The 16345-nt window shown below is 33.8% G+C and overlaps 1 long non-coding RNA gene across 2 annotated transcripts; it reads right to left on the reverse strand.

Moving 5' to 3' along the window:
- Positions 1 to 2854: 2854 nt before the first annotated feature.
- Positions 2855 to 10148, reverse strand: LOC115959543. 2 transcript variants are annotated; one of them, XR_004084916.1, is made up of 6 exons: positions 9606 to 10148; positions 7803 to 7853; positions 6869 to 6956; positions 6072 to 6256; positions 3241 to 3369; positions 2855 to 3131 (listed from the first exon to the last, which is right to left on the reverse strand). It is a non-coding gene; the product is annotated as an uncharacterized LOC115959543 (long non-coding RNA). The 2 variants fall into 2 exon arrangements; XR_004084917.1 differs by having other exon boundaries at positions 3241 to 3372.
- Positions 10149 to 16345: the final 6197 nt, after the last annotated feature.

Consider the following 16345-nt stretch of genomic DNA (forward strand, 5'->3'; position numbering starts at 1 on the left):
GCAAGGAAGGCTTTAAAAAAAATGGCTTTGAAAACCCATGTAAAGTATACAAATCCACATTCCAACTACTCTCCAACTTAATTCAAGACATTTGCAAGGATGTTCTTGTTTGGGATTCGCTTATTTTGTTGAAATTGAAAACTTTTTTGCTAAAAATACTGCAAATAAAAGTAAAAATTAATTGAAAAGTCTGAAATAGTATGGTAGGACCCATGAAAAGTACCAAAAAGTGCAATAAAACCCATAAAATAGTAGAAAAATAGTAAAATAATTTTTGTCAAACAGACACTTCATATTAGAAGAAAATTTTTAAAATTAAAGTGAAGGAAGCCATTAATTTGCAAAATTAATGCTAATCATGAAGACAAAGGTAGATCCATCACAAAGATGGTCGTTTTTAGAAGGAAGTGTACAATAACCTTTAAAATCCACGTATGCAATAGTCTCAAGTTCCATTATCAAATACTTTCTCAAGAGATACAGGGGCCAATAACGAAAAAAATATATAGCGACTACTAAAACGTGTCTAAACTCCCAATTTTTGGAAAAAAAATCATAATGACAAAGTAACATTACAAGTTTTCCAATAACTCAAAAAAAAAAATTTGGGAGAAAATAGCAATTTCCAAAAATATTTTCCAAGTGTTTGTAAAGGTTTGAATCTGAAAGAACATTCAAGTATTATAAATTAAATCAGGTTCAAAAACCATTTTTAAGGTTAACCCAACCATAAATCGAATAAAATTCTGTCTAATTTTTGAAACCTGTGGAAAGCATAATATACATTTCTAAGGATATTGTTGTTTGAGTGTTTTTAATATACATGTGGATAAAAAAGTATGTTGAAATATGTGAAAAGTTATTTAAAATGTGAAAATTGTTGTTTGAGTTAGCTAACCAAACGGATGCTCCATATATAACAGTCCAAACGTAAGTAATACGTTCCAACAGGCCAAAATGGCCCATTAGCATTAATTTTTGAAATATTTAGCAACAGAGCACTGTTTCGAAAATAATTAGGGAAATACCACTTTTTCGGGCCCTATAGCGACGTTTTCCTGTAAAATTTTTTTATAAGTCCCATAACAAGTTAAGGGGCCCTATAATGGCGTTTTTAAGCCCTATAGTGACGTTTTTGGACCCTATAGCGGCGTTTTCCTGCAAAATTTTTTTATAAGTCCCATAACAGGTTCAAGGGGCCCTATAGTGGCGTTTTTAAGCCCTATAGTGACGTTTTGGGCCCTATAGCGACGTTTTCCTGCAAAATTTTTTTTATAAGTCCCCATAACAGGTTCAAGGAGCCCTATAGTGGCTTTTTTTAAGTCCTATAGTGACGTTTTCGGGCCCTATAGCGGCATTGTCGGAAAAAGTGGTACTTCCCTAATTATTTCCGAAACAGTGCTCTGTTGCTAAATATTTCAAAAATTAATGCTAATGGGCCATTTTGGCCCGTTCCAACATGATACAATTTAAAGGACGGTGGCAATTCATGGGAACATGATAAATTTCAAAGTAAATATGGACGAAAAAGATGACTTTACCAAAGTAATGTGCCCTTAAAACAAATGCATACGAAGTTTTCTAAATCTGAGTTCGGAAACTCAAATTATAATTTTCTAAAGTCCAATCATCCACATAAACTTGAGAAGGGACAAAAGTTCAAATTATACTAGTTTATACTAGTTTAAGAAGGGACAAAAGTTCCAAACAATCCCCGTAAATAGTTGATGAAAGTTTAACATATCGGAGAACATACATCTAAAATAGCTTGGGAAAACCCTAACTGACATCAATTTAAAATTAAACAAGATCCATGGGACAACAAAAATTATACCATGGTCAACAACAAAATTAAAGTTAAAACATAACTTAAGTCAATCCATCAATTTTCACCAAATTAGAACAAGGAAAATTTCCAACGTAGTATTTCCAAATCTTGAAAATCAATCAAAATTTAACCATGGAGAGTTCAATATCAAAATAATAATCATATCACAACAAGAAAAAGGGGCTATTGCGGCAGGCCAGAAGCGCCGCTAAAGGTACATTTGACCTATTGCGGCAGGTCGTCCCCGTCAGTGTTGCAATGCCACTATAGCTCGATTGCGGCGGTCGCTAAAAGCACCGCAATAGATCTGCCATTTAGCGGCACTTTTGGTCTATTGCGGCGGGCTAAAAACCGCCGCCATATGAGATTGCCATTCAGGTCATGTGGCCTTTTAGTGGCGGTCAATAAGCGCCACTATAAGACTTCATGTACAACATACCCTATGTACCTTTTAGCGGCGGTTTCGCCCGCTACTATAGGTTAATTTTTTTTTCTCCTGGATCCTAAAACCACATTTCTATTACAAATAACCTGTAATAATTTTAGCTCCACTAAGACATTAGGAACACAACAATGAACAAAAATGCAACATAAAACATCTCTTGAAAATTAGCACTAGGCTAATCTATGTAATTGCATTCAAAACTGAATAATTTGTACAGCTTAGGGATATTTATACATGCCATGCTTAAGTACTAACTTCTAAGGAATTTAACATACTCAGCATAGGGCCTAATGCCAGCTGTACAAACTGCTAACAGAATTACTAACTTCTAGCTAACAGCCTTGGCTGCTAACTAATTGAGTTACAAAAGCTCTAGCTAACTCTAGCTGTTACTTAAAGTTGCTTATTACAATTTTACACTAAAACTACTAGATTATTCTTCTAACTGCTACTGCTGCTGCAAGCTAATGAGTAATGTTAATACATCAGGCTACTGCATCATTACTATACATAATATGGAGTCAAGTCAAATGAAATATGTGCTAACTACCTAGATGGATTGCATCACAAATTTAACAAGATTGAAGTACAAACAATATAAAAACGTTCTATAACAATTTCCAGGATGCAAAACACATAAAATTTCCAAAACGAGGGTACATTCTCTGCACAAGTACAAAGCCATGTACCCCAAAAACAGTTCAATTTGGGATTACATAAGTGTGTGTCTATATTTAGAGAGAGAGATTGATGAGTCAACCAATATAATTAAACGCAAAACATTTTTAGAAAAAGTACAACAAAAAGCTACCCGAGAGAATTTGCGGACAGTTTTATTGTTCTAATGTCCAGACAAACCTGACAAGCAAATACCAAAGTTGTGTTGGTCTCTATAAAGTATGATCAATGATGTTAAAACACTATTAAAGTGAAACAACAACAAAAAAAAAAAAAAAAGGGAAGATACCTGCCCTGACGTGCTATCCAATGTATGCCATACTGCACCAGTTTGACCTTCACTTTCAACTTGAATGGTCACCGAACCAAGAACAGCGCTTTTCCTAATTATAACCCAACCATATATTGTCACATTAACCTGCTATCCAGTAGAGAACAAAATCAGCTTCATATTCCAAGCCTACTTAAACCAGTAAAGCCAATAGAGAGATCTATGTTAACAAAAATACAGGCCAAATTATATGTCATCTTTCTTACTTCACATCGTACATTTTAACACATATGTCCAATGAAAGGATTTGATTTATTAAGGCTATTTTAATATGCTGGAATTATTCAAAACTGCAATGGCTCCTGCTAAAGTTACATTTCTTCTTCCTACCAAATTCTTTTTTTATTTTTTTTGTTAGTTCCAATGCTAACCTATGTCTTTATGTATGCGTTGCTGGGTTTTCAATGTAAATTAGATTCAATTTGTGGGTTTCTGTGCTGGAATTACAATATTAGGTAACAGATTGTGTTCATAACCATGTGCCTGTATAAATTTTTAATTAATGTATGGCAAATAATTTTCTTCTATGTAAATATGACATTTGGGCTGGCACCAAACAACCCTGTTTAAAGCAGTACAAAAAACAAAAACTGTGACTTGGCACTTGAGCTGGCCCTATTTAGCCCTCAAAAAAAATTTAAAATAAAACACCACAATTCAGCCAAGCCCAAAACGGAACATTCACACCCAACCAACCCCATCAAATTGCACCAGGTCGAGGTCAGTCATTAAGGAGAATTTAGGCCCACAAGTGAGGGAGGTGTTATAATAATAATTAAATAATTAAATTCTCTATTTCCTAATAGCTTAGACTTTCAAGACAAGTGGTGATGGAGATCAAGGCACCGCTTCGAAAGATCTCGTTCAAGTACCAATTGGGCCGGTTACAAGAGCACGAGCAAGGAAGTTCAAGGATGTACTCAACGGACTCATCCAAGAGTTATGGGCTCAAGCAAACTCGTGGAGGCCCATTGAGCATGATCCACGTGGGCAACAAAAAATCGTCACCTTGATTCAAGTTCTAGAAGGATCCGGTCAAGGCTAAGAATTGGCATGAAATATTTTGGGTCTATGTAAAAAACGTTATTCTAGATTTAGGTGATTTATTTCTTTGTTTAGGTGCATTTAATGCTTTTTAAGTCAAACTTTATTCCTAATATGGTTAGGTATCAATTAGGAGTTATTTTAGAGTATATTTTCTTGTTTGTCAAGTTTTAAGGAGCCCTTAAATAGTCATCTAAGTCTGTAAACGTTTTTCAGATATTATTGATAAAACTTGTGAGGTTTATTCTCTTTGGTTCTTTGAAGAACTATTCGAACTTATCGGGAATTCCCATGACGTTCATCTCGACTTATCAAACGGAGTTTCTACCACCGTTTGTGGCGTCTTCCTTATACCGAGGTTCTTGTTTGTCATAAACAACGGATCGAGGTCTCCCATTTGAATCTGTCCATAGAACGATCTTGGGTTCCCTTTCGTTGTTAGGTCTCGTTATTCCTGATGGGGTTCACATCAAGTGGTAATTTAACAAGCAACATTAAACTTAACCTTCATCTAGATTTTGAATAAATGTGGAAAAAAATATTAGTAGAAATATATATAAGGATCTTGGTGTCATATTTATGCAAGGAGTACAAGCAATATCATTTCATGATTTCTTCCACAATTTTTTATTTTTGAACCCAATTTATTTTTTAATTTTGATGTTGACTTTAATTTTTTTAAGGATAATGGGATTTTTTTTCGAAATTTTTTCCTGATTGATGTAATCCTTGCAAGCCTATTTCAAAGAGCCCTAGTAAACACAGAAAACACTTTTTTTTTTTGGAAATTTTCCAATTGTTGGGTGTTGATTCCTAAGTTTTTCCTAAATTCCCATCCTATCTCCCCATCCTATTCCTTCTATATCTCACCCAGATTAGAGAATTTATGGATAGGGAAGGGCTATACATAGGGTTTCCCCTTAAGAGTTTGAATTTCTCAAGCGACACTGAGACATATTTTTTTGGACAAAGACTTTGTTGTAGTTGTTGTTGTTGTATGGATAGGAAAGGGCTACCCCTATTAACCATCCCATCCTTTCAACCAAGGGAAAAAGGGTCTAAGTTTCCTGCATACTCTTGTTTTGATAGGTTATAAGGAAATATTATTAAAAAAAAGGAATAGAACAAAAGATGCACAGAGTTAAGGAACACCAACTGCATTTCAAATGACATTGCACCATATAATCATTTAGATTCTTAAAAAAAACCTAAATCTTCACCACGAAATGGTCTCACTTTGTTTCAAAAATAAACGGAGTGGATCCTAATACACAAAAAGACCCATGACTTGGATGACATTAAACACCAAGAATATAAATCAATTTGAAAAACCAATAAAAACTAAGTCTTTTTTTGAACATTCAATAATTTCAATAAGGAAGACGGATTTGAACTCTGGAAGCCTCAATTTAAAACACAAATGAGGTGGCAGACCAGTTGAGCTCTTGGGCCAATAAAAATTCAATTCAAATTCAAATAAACAAAATACGGAGTACTTTCTATAACTACTTTCCTAACCACAAGAATCAACTAGAAGCAATGAGATTTAAGTATCTAGTTGGAAAGTTTTAGCAAGAGAATTTTTGGCATAAAAACACAGCTCAAGTCTCACAAATGAAATAAATAAATTGAAAAACACGAAAATCTCATATTGAATAACAATTTTTTTTGGCAAAAAAACAAAGCGCATATATATTTCTCTCTCTCTCTCTCTCTCTCTTTAATAGTTGAATTTGGAAGGGTACCTGAAGGGCATGTTGAAACCTGCCGTACTTGCAGAGCTCCTTAACACACTTTTTGAGAGTTGCTTTATGGACGGAATTGCCATTGTGGACGTAACCATTTAACGTCTCTGCCACGCTCCCTCCGCTGGCTCCCAAAGCCGATAGCCTTCGATACAGTCGCTGCCCATGCTAACTGGCCAGTGGATCTTTAGAAGAAATTAGCACTCTTAGTAACAAAATACATTAGCGAAGTCCGTAAAAGTTTATTTAGAAACCAAATCTAAAAGTAGAAGAAGAAGAAGAAGAAAGAAGAGGATTTAGAACTAATCTGAATATCTTTAATTTAAAGAAGAATGAGAGAAACTGGCAAAGTGCACATAAGTTTGTGTGTCTTAAAGTATAGGAGTTTTAATTTACATATTTATCTCCGTTAGTTGAAAACTTGTAAGTGGGTATGATGAGAAGTTGGAATAAAATAAAAAATAAAATAAAAAAAAGCTGGAATTCATTTGAACAAAAAATACCACGCTTCAATTATTTTTTTAGTAAAATTTCAATAGCAAAATTCGGTGCTTGAATTTAGGAGACGTTTGTTGTAGTTAGTGACCACTGTTATTGGGCTGTTAATAATATTTAGTAGGAAGTTATTGCAAGGAACACATGAAGAGTTTTCTTGATGGAGTTTTTTTTTTTTTTGGATAAGGATAAGGAAAAAAAAAAAGATTTAAAAAAAAAAAAAAAAAAAAAAAAAAAAAAAAAACCCAAATTAACGTGAAGGAGAGGAAAAAAAATAGCACTCTTAAGTGTGGTACACATACTAGATACAGATCCACATAGTCAAGTTGCAAGTCCTGCAAGGTTTTATCTAATGCCTTTGGTACATCTTCTGGCATGTGATCAGTACACCTGCAGATAGTTATAGTTCCAATTAGATAACAAGAACAGCCAATAAAAAATGCAGCTTATTCTTATTATTGATAATTAGATAATCAGGGGAGGGGAGTTTTGATTCTTTTGAACCCTTGATGGCTGGATGTCTCTATTGGAAACATCAAGAGATGCTAGTTGAGCCGTTAGGCTCTTGCACCTTATTTAAAGTTTCATTAAAGAAAGCTTAGTACAGTTTGCAGTCAAATAATTTTTAGAACAAACCAGAGTTTGGAGGTGAATCAACAAGCTCCCTATACAATCTAAATCAAAAAAATTATTTATATTTAGCATGATTTATTAAATTGCTCACAACTAAATCCTAACATTGCCCCACACTTGGTTGACTTAGAAAATATCAGGAGTGAGCTATGCCATGAAGATGAAAGAGATGACTATTGACCATTTCTAAATTATTCTAAGGAATATGGTTACTTCTGCTAGCTTTTAGTAATTTCTTAGCAAATCAAGCAGTAAGCTTCATAGACCACACAGTGACATGAAAGGTGAAATGCACTATATAGTACCCCTGCAACTTGGGGACAGCTGGTTTTTCTTTCATAAATATGTATAAATTTCAATTCTAATAATACTTTTTAACCATTGTCAAACTTTGGTCACAGCTGGTTTTTCTTTCATAAATATGTATAAATTTCAATTCTAATAATACTTTTTAACCATTGTCAAACTTTGGTCAGAAAAATTTTTAGGAAAAAAAAAAACCCTTGAGAGTAGATCTGACCAAAGTTGAATGACTTAACAAAATGTCATGATATGAAATGGCAACTAAAATGATATACAATATCTAGTGTTATGCAAAATTACCTCCTTCTCATTGTCGTAAACTTAAGCACAATCAATGTGCCTATATCCAACCTGCATTGAAATATTAAAATCTGTAAGCTAACTGCCCATTAACTATATATAATCCGCAGGTAAGTTACAAAACCCAAAACTAAAAAACAATTCCCCCCTCCCCCGATTTATTAATAACTTATTTGTTATTATTATTATTTTTTTTTTTTTTTTTTGAGGAACAAGAATTTTAGTTATTATTAGATTGAAATATTAAATATTTTGTTATTTTCACCTCTGAAATTTTATTATAAATTTGATCCTGTAAACTCTTTATTTATCATATAAGTCTAGAAGATTAATAAATTTCTACAACTAAAGGTACTGTTTCTATTATAAAGATTAATAAATTTTAATGACCCCAAAACATTGATATTTGCGAATATAGCCAAGATGAAGCTTAAAAATGAATAAAAAAATTCTTGTTTTGTAATTATCTTCACATCTCCTTTGATTTGCATAAAAAGTTTTGTTGGAACAACGAGTGACTATTGACACATATTAGATTTGGGGTCAATTTTTTTTTAGTTTTCTTGGCAACCAGGCAATGATTAAGGTCTCAAATCATTCACAAAACCCATATTCATTAGGGCCAACATTTTCATACAGCATACTTATATAGGCCCATCTTTTTATGCAATTCCACTCTCTAGGCTTTAATAAAAACAATTTTACTCAACTGATTTCACCCATCTTCAATTGACAACCCAAAATAACATGGAAAAAATAAGTTTGCTGGCAAACACAAGATCATCTAATATATCAACTCATTAGGGTTTCCATCAACAATTACAGCCATCAGTTTCCAGTCGACAGCACACAACACAATTATAAAACATCAATAGAGTTTAAGAGTGTGTTTGGATTGGCTGATTTTCATTAGCCTATTTTGATTAAAGAAATTAGATTTTTAAAAATATAATTGTAACTGGCATTGAAAATAATGCTGCCACTTTGAGCTAAAACAAACAAACCCTTTTTAATTGCAAATAATAAAATGTAAAATTAGAAATTAGAAATTAGAAATTGATACTTTAACCTTTTCTCTTTTTTTGAGCATATATAAAGCACTACTTTCTCATATCCTAATTGCAAATTATCCCAACTTAAATTTCTCATTGAAAGGGTTACACAATCAAGCTTCACTATAACTCTAATGAAATCCTATGCCTCTGTGAGCTACACAGAGGTGTATAGTTATGTTCTTATTTGGGTTTTCCAAAATCCCAAAACTAGAAAAAACTCGAAAGTATTTCACAATTTTCTTCCCCCCCAAAAATCAAAAGATTTCTTTTCTTTCCTCCTCCCAAAAAATTCTCCTCATCCAAACAGCACAAAAACCCACCAAATCATCATTAAAAACTATATAACTTAAATAAAAAGTTTTGTATTATTTAAAAATAAAAAAAAATTATAAAAAAACACCACCATACACATTGGATCTACCCAACACTGAAACGAAGGATTACTAAAAAAAAAACCTATATGCTCTAAATGGCATCCTTTGCCATAATATGCACTCTCACTCAGTTCGGTTCAATCTTCAATCACACAAAAATATTATCAGCTTGTTTTAAGCATCAAAACCAATCCATCACCAATCACAAAGTTCCACTCAATCAATTCACACCAAACTAGCATAATATGAAAATTCAAAACCATAAATAAATATAAATACTCATCAAACTCACACACAGTTATGAAACAATAACCAAAATTCCACTCAATTAATCACATGATCTAAAGAAATGACTGTTCAAGTAATTGATTAACCTTTCTCATGGACACCTTCAATGGGGACAGTCTTGATCACAGCCTCATCGTCCTCCTCCCCTTCCTTGATGGTGAGGACAGCTTCAGCGACGGCATCCTTATCTTTGGGATAGCAGACGATGACGATGGGACAGATGCAGTGGTGGACGCAGTAATCGCTGACGCCGCCGTCATCGTTGCGCGGTGAACGGTGCCGAATCCCCTGCTTCCCATGATGACAGCACTGAGTCCGAGCCTCTCGACCTCGAGGCTCAGCCTCTCCTTCATGTCGTGATCCTTCACGATGTGGATCTTGTAGGGGATCTGCGCCTCCCTCAGCGGCCTCGCCAGATCGGCGGCTTTCAAAGCGGTGAACGTGTCGAAATCGTCCTCCAACTTCTTCTGATTGTTGGAGGAAGAAGACGACGTCGGGGTGGCGCTCAATTGATAGCGAGAGCCAAAGAGCTTTTGGCAGTGGCGGTGAGGATGGCAATGGGGATGGAGAGAGAGAGAAGAAGAGTGATGGCTTAGAGAGAGGAAAAAATAATTTGGGAAAAAAACCTAATGGCCTGTTTGGGTGTAAAAAAAAAGGAGGGGGAGTAGAATAGAGTAGGGGAGAGTAATTCAATTACCTTATTTGGAAGTTTTTTAAGAATGAGGGGTTTGAAAAGATTTGGAAGGGTTTTAATTACCTCTGACCCTTCATTTTTAATTCCCCAAATTAGAGAGATTTAGAAGGAGAGGAGAGGAGTCAAATTATTGACCAAATAAATTCTCCAATTTATCATTTCTAAATTAATAAAATTACAAACCGATTATATAAATAAACTATGTTTGTTTCCTGAGAAAATTTAAGGTGAATGAAAAAAAAAAAGAATCTCACTGTTTCACACATCCGATTCAAACCGCTCCACAATCAGACAACAATGAATTCACACTCCACAATCAGACATATTACAATGAAAATCTCACACACACAAATACAAAAACATGTTAGCAGCTCAGATCTAAACCCAAAGACAGCAAATCTGGGTTCGTCAAGTGAGAGAGAGTGAAGGGAAAAATGGGTAGACAGAAAATCTGGGTCGAAGATGACAGCGCGCTGGCCACCGTCGATGGTGTAGAGAGATGAGCTGAGAGCGGTGGCAGCGGCGCCGAGTCCCAAAGCGCCTTCAGAGGAAGCAAAATTCGATTGCCGGAGGAGAGGGCAAGGATCTCCGGTATAGACCAGGCAATAGCGTCGCCATTTCTTTCTCTGGACTTTGGTCAATCAGATTCTCTGGTGCATGAGTATGACGCTTTTGTTTTTTAATATATAAAACTAAAAAGTTAAATAACTAGTTTTTGTTTTTGGTGTAAAAATTTAATTAATAAACGTGGAGGTGGGACTTTCCAAACTAGTTGTGAAATTTCTAATCTGTGCTTATGATTGGGATTTTGAAGAAAAGACCTATCAATTTTTTTTTTTTTTTTTCAGATTTTTTTATAATTTTTATGCTAATTTTGGCACTCACAAGCCACATTAGAATCGTTTTTTCAGCATCCAAACATTTTATTTTCTTATTTTAATTATTATCAATTAAGGATGGTTTTTTTAGTATAATAAAAAAGCAGAAAAAAAAAAATTTAATTATAGACTAATATTGATTATTTAATTCACATCAGGAAAAAAAAAATTATAAAAAAAATTATTGCATGCTATAGTCATAATTATTTAATCTAACAAATTAATCATAGACCAATATTGTAAGTCCATTTTCAAATAAGGGTAAATTTGTCTATTTAAATCATTTCTTCTTCTCTCCATCCTAATTTTTAAAACATCCAAACAAGGGGAAGGGCTAATTACTCCCTTTCCCCTTACTAATTTTAAAAACATCCAAATAAGGTAGAGGTGAACTATTCCCCTCTATTCTCCTCCCCACTACTCTCCTCCCCTCTACTCCACTCTACTCTCCTCCCTCTCTAAACTTTCAAACAGGCCATAAGTTAAAAGTCAGATTTTGGCTTTTTGGGGGGGGGGGGGGGGCTAAGTTAGGAGGGGAACAAATTTTTGGGAAATTTTGGGTGGTAAAAATAAAAGAAGACAGATTTATTTTGAGGAAAAAATAAAAATAAAAGAAGACAATTTTAATTGATTACCATTTTTGACTTGTAATTACCATTTTGTCATGCATTTTGTAATTGTATGAAATAAAATTTAAAAATAAAAACAATCACATATACTTAATAAAAATCACCACACAACTTTCTCAAAAAAAAAATACCACACAACAAAAATTATCACACGTTCTATCTTATTAAAAATTAAAAAAAAAATGATCATAGCTATTATATAATAAATTTATATAAGAATTTTAATATGTGACTAACTATGTTTACTTTTCCCATAAAAAAAACTACATTTACCTTTAAAAAAAAATAACATGACTAAATGGATGGTTAGATTGAGAGAATATATATAGCCATATAAATACACAACACATGTCCATCACGTGCCATTCTTAGATTTGAAATCTAACCGTTGGATTTGAAGAGTGTAATGAAAGGTTCATTCTTGTAAGCATGAAAAATATATAAAGACACTTGATGTAACTCTAAAAATCTAATGGTAGATTTGTCAAAATTCACATCGAATTAAGAAATATAGGGTTAGGTTCAAATTACACTTGATGTAACTTTAAAAAAGTGTTACACCAACTAATAACTTTTTGTTGAATTCATATTTTGAAAATCTAACCCTTGGGTCACATTTTCTATATGTTCCTAACATGCATGCCAATTTTCATGCCAATTGGATGTAATTTACCATTTAATTTTTAAACTCATCTTTTATGCGTTATTTTAAACTACAAAAACTTGAATTTTGTAAGTATGAAGATAATGTAATCTAATGGTAGATTTATCAAAATTCACATCGAATTAAGAAATATAGGGTTGGGTTTAGGTTACACTTGATGTAAGTCTAAAAAATGTTACACCAACCAATAACTTATTGTTGAATTCATATTTTGAAAATCCAACCGTTGGATCACATTTTCTATATGTTCTTAACATGCATGCCAATTTTCATGCAGATCGGATGTTATTTACCATTTGATCTTTAAACTCATCTTTTATGCATTATTTTAAACTACAAAACTTGAATTCAAACAATTGATTGATGACATGACTATTAATTTTTGATTACCTTGAAAATTTTAAAGCATGAAAAATATATGAAGATAATGTAATCTAACGGTAGATTTATCAAAATTCACATCGAATTAAGAAATATAAGGCTGCGTTCATGTTACACCTGATGTAACTCTAAAAAATATTACACCAACCAATAACTTATTGTTGAATTCATATTTTGAAAATTCAACCGTTGGATCACATTTTCTATATGTTTTTAACATGCTTGCCAATTTTCATACCAATCGGATGTAATTTACAATTTGATCTTTAAACTCAGCTTTTATGCATTATTTTAAACTACAAAACTTGAATTCAAACAATTAATTGATGACATGACTATTAATCTTTGATCACCTTGAATTTTTTAAGCATGAAAAATATATGAAGATAATGTAATCTAACGGTAGATTTGTCAAAATTCACATCGAATTAAGAAATATAAGGTTGGGTTCAAGTTACACTTGATATAACTCTAAAAAATGTTACACCAACCAATAACTTATTGTTGAATTCATATTTTGAAAATCCAACCGTTGGATTACATGTTCTATATGTTCTTAACATGCATGCCAATTTTCATGCCAATTTTACCATTTGATCTTTAAGTGGGAAGGCGAAAAAAATAGGGGGAAATTTTGGGGCTAGGAAATTTAAAGGTCTATTGTGGCAGTCCAACCCGCCGCAAAAAGGAGTACATATTACGACGGGTCATTGACGCGCTGCTATATCTAAGCTTAACGCCACTAAACCAGGTCTATTACGGCGGGTCATTGACTCGCCGCTGTAGTACGCCACAAAATACTAGAACTATTGCGGTGGGCATATAGAATACCGCAATAGATCTCATGTACAGCAACGGGCCAAAAACGCGCCGCAATAGGCGACATATAACGACAGTTTTTGCACCCGCCACAATAGCTCGTTTTTATTGTAGTGATAATAATAATAATAATAAATAAATAAATAAATTGTAAAAATTTTAAATAACATTGAAATCAGCTGATAGATAATTCTGAGATACTGCTTCAAAACAAAATTTATTTTGTACTATTTTTTATTTAACATAACATAATAACCTCACACTTGATGGTTCGATGTTGGTTAGACACCTCATGAGTTCAACGGGATCAAACAAATCCTTTGACCAACCATCACAAATAAAATTTGTCGGATTATGCTAAAAATAGTTGGTTAACAACTTGTCATACCAATACCACTCACGGCGAATGAGGTTCAACCAAATTGCACCTCCTAAGGTCAACATGGCCAACAATATTTACTATTAGCAAGTTGTTTTTAAACAAGTTTTCAAACATAGAAAAATGAAATTTTTAAAAACTCAAATTTTTTTTTTAATAGCTTAAAACAATCTTAGGACTTTAATTCAAAAACTTTTCAGTTATTACAAGTGTGGGGCACAAGAATTTAGGTAAGGTACCTGTGTCATGTGTCGTGTCCATGGCCGAGGAGCCCATTATTGTGCCGAGGAGGCTACACGCTTGGACAGTAAGGCCACATCAATGGCACATTGCTAGAGGTGGTCCTGCTGTTGAGAAAAAGTTTCGAAAAGGGGGTTAGCCCTAACATGACTGGAGGGATGGTGGCTGCCATCACATTCAATGCATCCCACCATATGGTCAGCATGTGGCCAACAATATTTACTATTAGCAAGTTGTTTTTAAACAAGTTTTCAAACATAGAAAAATGAAAATTTTAAAAACTCAAAAAAAAAAAAATTTTTAATAGCTTAAAACAATCTTAGGACTTTAATTCAAAAACTTTTTAGTCATTACAAGTGTGGGGCACAAGAATTTAGGTAAGGTACCTGTGTCACGTGTCATGTCCATGGCTGAGGAGCCCATTATCGTGCCGAGGAGGCCACACGATCGGACAGTAAGGCCACATCAATGGCACATTGCTAGAGGAGGTCCTGCTGTTGAGAAAAAGTTTTGGAAATGGAGTTAGCCCTGACATGACTGGAGGGATGGTGGCTGCCTTCACATTCAATGCATCCCACCATACCTCATAGCTGCATTTATATGGAGAAGACCCCTGAACAATACTGCCTTGACTGCTGCAACTCACAAGAGGTTTGGGAAGGTGTCTAATGGGACAAGCACTTAAGTGGTGGACTGGGCAATCAATAAGTGAAGGGCTAAAATCGCCTGAAGGGAGCTATATAATGCGAGAGACCCTCCAAAAGGGAGGAGGAGGGGAAATCTGTAGGGAAAACACTGTAGTATTAAGAAAATGAACTGTAATCAAATCCAAGAGAAATATATTCAAGAACTACTCTCCTTGGACATTGCCGAGGAAGAATTTATGTGCATCACATTTGTCTATTCATTATTTCTCCTTGCTCTCTTACCATCTTTGGCCCATTAAGGGCATCGTCACTTCATTGAAACCAAGCTTTTCAGCCCACTCTCTACAAATTTGTTGTATTAGGCTCTTTGGGCCTTAATCCATTCATCTTTTGGACCAAAGAACCAAAGTCCGCCTCTACAACAAGAATACTACAAAAAAATTAACAACTACTGGCATGAGTATAGTACAAAATCACAACAATTTCCACCACACAACTATTTCAAGAACTTACAACAGCATTGCAAAACAGAGAGAGGCTAAACAAATTCCAGGCCAATCCAATCAACCAAATATAGCACACAAGATAGTTTCTCAATTATGCTTTTTTTTGGTTTTGCAATTACAACAATTTTGTTATTCTTAGCGACTTAGCTTTTAGATATAGAAAATATTATCTCTCTTCCATTTTTCTCTTTTCTATTATTATTTTAGACTCTCTTCCACTTTATTACTCTCATCTCAACAATTTCAATTCTTATTTTATTTATTACTGGCCCCTTTTTCTTTTTTTGGTTGTCAATATCAATGTATCACACATAAATATATCAATGTATCACACATAAATATACATTTTACCACAACTATCTTACGTAGTAAATTATGAGTGGTAAAGGAAAAATATTTAATCCATGTAATAGTGACGGACAAACAATTACAGACTACCAAGTAAGACAATTGTGGCAAAGTGTGTGTTTGGTGTGATACTAGCATTAACAGTATAAAACTGGATATGGACAGATGACAATCATTCGGATACTATAGGACTTATGTTAGAGTTGTTTTCCTCCTTTTGTTCTTGGCTGGTGGCCGTGAGGGATGAGTTTGAGACATTTTCAAGTAAGATCATTATGTTAAGAAGAGATCATTCGTGGCTTTACTCTAATCTTTTGGCATAGAAGTCGGACAATGTTAGGTGAAAGTTCATTGTGATAGACGAAAGTAACTAGCTAGAAACTAGTTGATTTATCGCATTGTAGGCATTGCTTATTTACAATATAATCACCCAAAATAGTTATAAGCGCACTTAATTAATTGTAAACGCCGTCTCTCTTTTTTGTCTGAGATAGAGAGAAAGGGTCGGCAACCGTCTCTATTTTGTTCTTCCTTGCGTTTTTAATTAGGATAAAGAGCATACCAATGTCTTTTAATTTAAACTCACTTGGCACTGTACATATCATTCTCAATTGTAGCTCATTTTTGTAGCAATGTCAATT

Source organism: Quercus lobata, chromosome 9 (genome assembly GCF_001633185.2).
Source record: "Quercus lobata isolate SW786 chromosome 9, ValleyOak3.0 Primary Assembly, whole genome shotgun sequence".
In the NCBI taxonomy this organism is placed as follows: domain Eukaryota; kingdom Viridiplantae; phylum Streptophyta; class Magnoliopsida; order Fagales; family Fagaceae; genus Quercus; species Quercus lobata.